This window comes from Pygoscelis adeliae, unplaced genomic scaffold (assembly GCF_000699105.1).
Source record: "Pygoscelis adeliae isolate BGI_AS28 unplaced genomic scaffold, ASM69910v1 Scaffold26, whole genome shotgun sequence".
In the NCBI taxonomy this organism is placed as follows: Eukaryota; Metazoa; Chordata; class Aves; order Sphenisciformes; family Spheniscidae; genus Pygoscelis; species Pygoscelis adeliae.
This window is the reverse complement of record NW_008825104.1, coordinates 5530180-5534622: the sequence shown is the minus strand read 5'-3', so window position 1 is coordinate 5534622 and position 4443 is coordinate 5530180.

The following is a 4443-nucleotide window of genomic DNA, read 5'->3' as shown; positions in this document are numbered from 1 at the left end:
ACTGGGAAATTACTCAACTTACCTGAAGCATTTTTCAGTTTCAAAACCAGATGTAATATATGATCATTTATTATGTTATTACTCCAGGACCAGGTCTGAAATAATGAATGAAATGAATGAATGCATGAAAATGAAACTTGTATCAGTACAGTGCTTCATTTTAAGTATGCCATTTTCATATTTTGTACTAAGACCAAACATGGCAAGTATATTAAAATAAGAAATGTAACTCCAATGAAATAAATGGCGCTATAACAGGGATTAATATGGTGCAGGATCTACAGTGAAGACTGCAGCTTTTTAATCATGATACCCATATGATATGCTTTGCAGTTTGTTTAGAAACCAGAATATTCTGGGATTGAAGCCAAGCCAGAGACTTAGGTCTAAAATAAATTTTATGTACCAGGCAAAAAGCAGCTTTCCTCAGGAAAACAATACAAGATTTTAATAATAATACAAAGAACTTAAATCAGATGTACATTAAGAAACAATATTAAAAAGGCACAAATCAATTGCTGAAGGTTGGCAGGTGTCCATGTAAATATCCACCACATTAAAAGCAAGATTCAAAAGTTTAGCAAGTAAATACTGAAGGAAAAATTAATAATCTTCTTAATTAAACAAATGCAGTATTTTTTTTTCACACTGTGCAGCATCCTAGTTCTGATGTTCAACGTTCAGCCAGGTTCAATGATGTTCATGTATGCCTTTATATGCTTTCTTCAGTGCTTTTTAAGTGAGAGATCAGTTGATATATTTATAAAGTACAGTATTTATGAAATGTCATTAGTGTGTCATAGGCATTGATATGAAAATGTTAAGTATGCAAACATATATGTTGTATCTATGAATTCCAACTTAAAATTATAAAATACAGATTTTATAAATCTACTGTGCTGATTTATAGCAAAATATATATATTTACAGTTATCTTTATTTGGGATGATCTAAAAACATGTCTACATATGAATGATCCCTGTATCTGTTTCAGATGAGTTGTTTGTACTACACCATTTTACTTTACTGTTGAAAAGACAGTATTTGTTTTTGATGACAATTGAGGCTGTTGTGATAAATGGATAATGCTGTGCACTGGTTAGATTAATGAGTATACTTGCTAGTAATTTCATTACTTCAGTGCTTTGGTTTTGTAAATTTTATAATTAAACTCCTTTAAATACAACTTTTTTAAAGGAGGGTCTAAGTTCTGGGTTTTCCTGAACTTTAGTATTTTCTCTTTTGTGTGAATCAAGACAAGTTTTAAAATAAACGGGGTCATGAATTTTGATTGAGAACAGTGGATGATGCCAATTAATTCTGCATAACTCTACAAAACTTTTTTTCACTTAGTTTTGTTTTAATCCATTGTACTCTTGGGAGGATATTCATGTGCCCCAAGTCCTAAACTAGTCAGTAAAGTTTTTGAAGGTTTTGCCTGATAAGTCCGTTTCTGAGAGTTAGGTATTTAAGAAGGAATTTGATTATTGTTACAAAGGTCTAGTGGATATTTCACTGTGGCCCAGTTTTTATCAGTGACTGGGAAAAATTGATTTAGGGTTAATGGCTCTGGAGGCAATACCTACTCATTAACTTAACTTTGTGCATATGTTAACATCCCCAAACTGGGGAACAGACAGATGCAAACTTTTTTCTCTCTTGAACTAAGCATTTTATAGAAACAGTAAGTATTACCTCTATTTTATACTTGACTTTACTAAATTAAGTATGCACTTAGAAGTTACGAGGTCTCAACAAGCATATTGAGATTTGAACAAGTTGGGAAGGTCCTACCATGAGTTAATAAATAAAATATAACTTGCTACCTGCTGTCTTTTTTCCTAACATTTCCTATGTGCACTGCCAAAGGTTGAGTACAGTGCGAGAGCTAATTGTTGGTGGTCAGCTTAAATTCTGTTGTATTAGATTTCTTCTCTGTCCTCTTTAGGATTTTATGTCTGGTTTTGATTGCATCCTTGTTTGTGGAAAATGCATCTGAACACCCAATTTATTTGATTCAGGAGTTTTCCCATGTTTAAGAACTGAATTTTGTCAGTTGGATGTAAATGATGACAGTATTTTATGGAAAAAACCTTTATGTAGTGGCTTTGGTGGCAAACGTGTGTGCTTACTGACTAAGAAATTCCTTAATCTTATCCTCCCGGAGCAGATGAGTAAAGATATTACTATTCTGGGTATTACAAGTCTCCTTACGCAAAAGCTATTGTAAAGTTTGCCAAATTTCAGATACATTTGGCAGAAGGAGGAATATTTTCATGTACCATAAAAACTTTGGAATAAAATATACTAGTGTTTAAGAGTTTTTACTCAAGAAATCAGAACACTTTTGTTAACAGGTTTAAAGATTACTTTAAACTTTACAATATGTGTAAATGTGTTTTCTTCAGGGCTTTTCTATGAAGCCTTACAATAGGAATAACTAAAAACATAGTTTCTACTTAGCATTTAAGTAAAGCAGCCTATAAAGAGTTGGACTCTTTGTCCAGTTTTACTTTGGCTTTAAAAACCCAGGTCCCTCTCTCTCAAGTTGCTAGCTTTTATGTTACTAGTAAGCTATAAAAATGACTTTCGTTTTAAGATGCAGGCAGCGAAGAGATGGACACGTATCTGGTGCCCATACCCACTCTTGCTGAAGTCAGTTACAGAAGTCTAATCAAAAATTATAGGTTCAAAATTGGAACAATTCTGTCTAATGCAGCAGTAATCCACAGTGTTGCTTTTATTCACAACCAGCATTTTTCCAGGTGTACTTGGTATATGTTCTTTAATGAGTTGTAATTCAAATAAAGTAATTTTCTCCATTTTACATTTGCAGACGTGTTCCTTCTTGCCTTCAGTTTTAATCTGGCATTTTTCAGGCCAGATGATAGTTTTTCAGCCAGTGTCATAGAGGAAATGAAACGGGGCTCCAAAGGGAAGCTGCCAGCACCTTATCTATGAAGAGGCTACCACATATCCATAATACATTACACCAGCTTGAGGCAAGTTCAGTCTTTGTTGTGAGCTATGTATTAGTACAGTTTCTTCTGAATAATTTATAATGTTGCTGTGCAAACTGGGTTAGTATTAGGAGCCCTAGAAATGTCAGGTTTCAAAATAATCCTTTTATTGGTAAAAGTATTCAGTGTGAAATACTATATTAAAGCAACACTGAAGCTGAGCTTTTGAAATCACAAAAGGCAGGAAATGCAGAGTTAAGGTTGCCATGGAAACCTTAACTCTACACCTTTAGGTAGGTAGTATGCTTTATACAACTCTATATAGGTGTTCTCCTTTTATTATGTGAATTCTAATTATATTGAATGCTACTTACAATACATATTAATTGCACTGGCTACTCAGCAAACATTAGAAATCAGGTGTTAGCTGTGGCTGACTGTATCTTGCACTCTTAATATTAAGGTGATTGTATGATAGAAAAGAATATTATGGCTAACTTATTGGCCAAGGTATTAAAAAGTGCTTTTTCTGTGTTAGAATTGCACAATGTGGCCATCACATTAGAGAGTATCATCACAAGAAGAGCAAAATCTTAGAAATCACAGGCAAGTTACAGGAGGTAAACTGAAAATGGCACTTTATGGAAATTTAACCAGGATGTTGGTATGATTCTTCACCAAAGCATCAAAATACAGCATTAGTGCTTTACAAATGTGCATTGTTCTCTCCAGTACTTCATCTTGTACTTCACAGGACATAGCTCTTGCTCCTTCTCCTCCAGTTTCCTTCCCAACAGCTTGGTGAGCAGTATGAAGCCTCTTTAACCAGGATGTTGGTATGATTCTTCACCAAAGCATCAAAATACAGCATTAGTGCTTTACAAATGTGCATTGTTCTCTCCAGTACTTCATCTTGTACTTCACAGGACATAGCTCTTGCTCCTTCTCCTCCAGTTTCCTTCCCAACAGCTTGGTGAGCAGTATGAAGCCTCTTCATACTCATTCCCAGTTAGGCTCACTTCGGCCTCCAATACAGCTAGCTGTTGGGATCCCCCTGTCACTCCAGAAATACAGATGGGTTCTGCCCCTTTATAGCTCGATGACATTAGGGTACACTGTGCACCGGTGTCTACTAGAGCCTTATACTCCTGTGGGTCTGATGTGCCAGGCCATGGAATCCACACAGTCCAGTAAACCCGTTTGTTCCTTTCCTCCACCTGGCTGGAGGCAGGGCCCCTATAGCCCTGGTCATAGTATTTGTTTCTTATTTCCTGTAAATACGAGTCAGAAGTCTCTCCGTTAAGATCAGAAGTAAGATTGGACCTTCTACTGTGTCTGGGGAACTGCTCACTGGAGACTAGAGCAGCAATTTTCCTGGAAGAACCCCGTTTTGTGATTATTTTTCCTGGCAACTCATGCACCCATGCCTCTAGGGCTGAGGTAGGTTTTCCATCCCACTTCCTCATGTCCTCTCCGTGGTCAC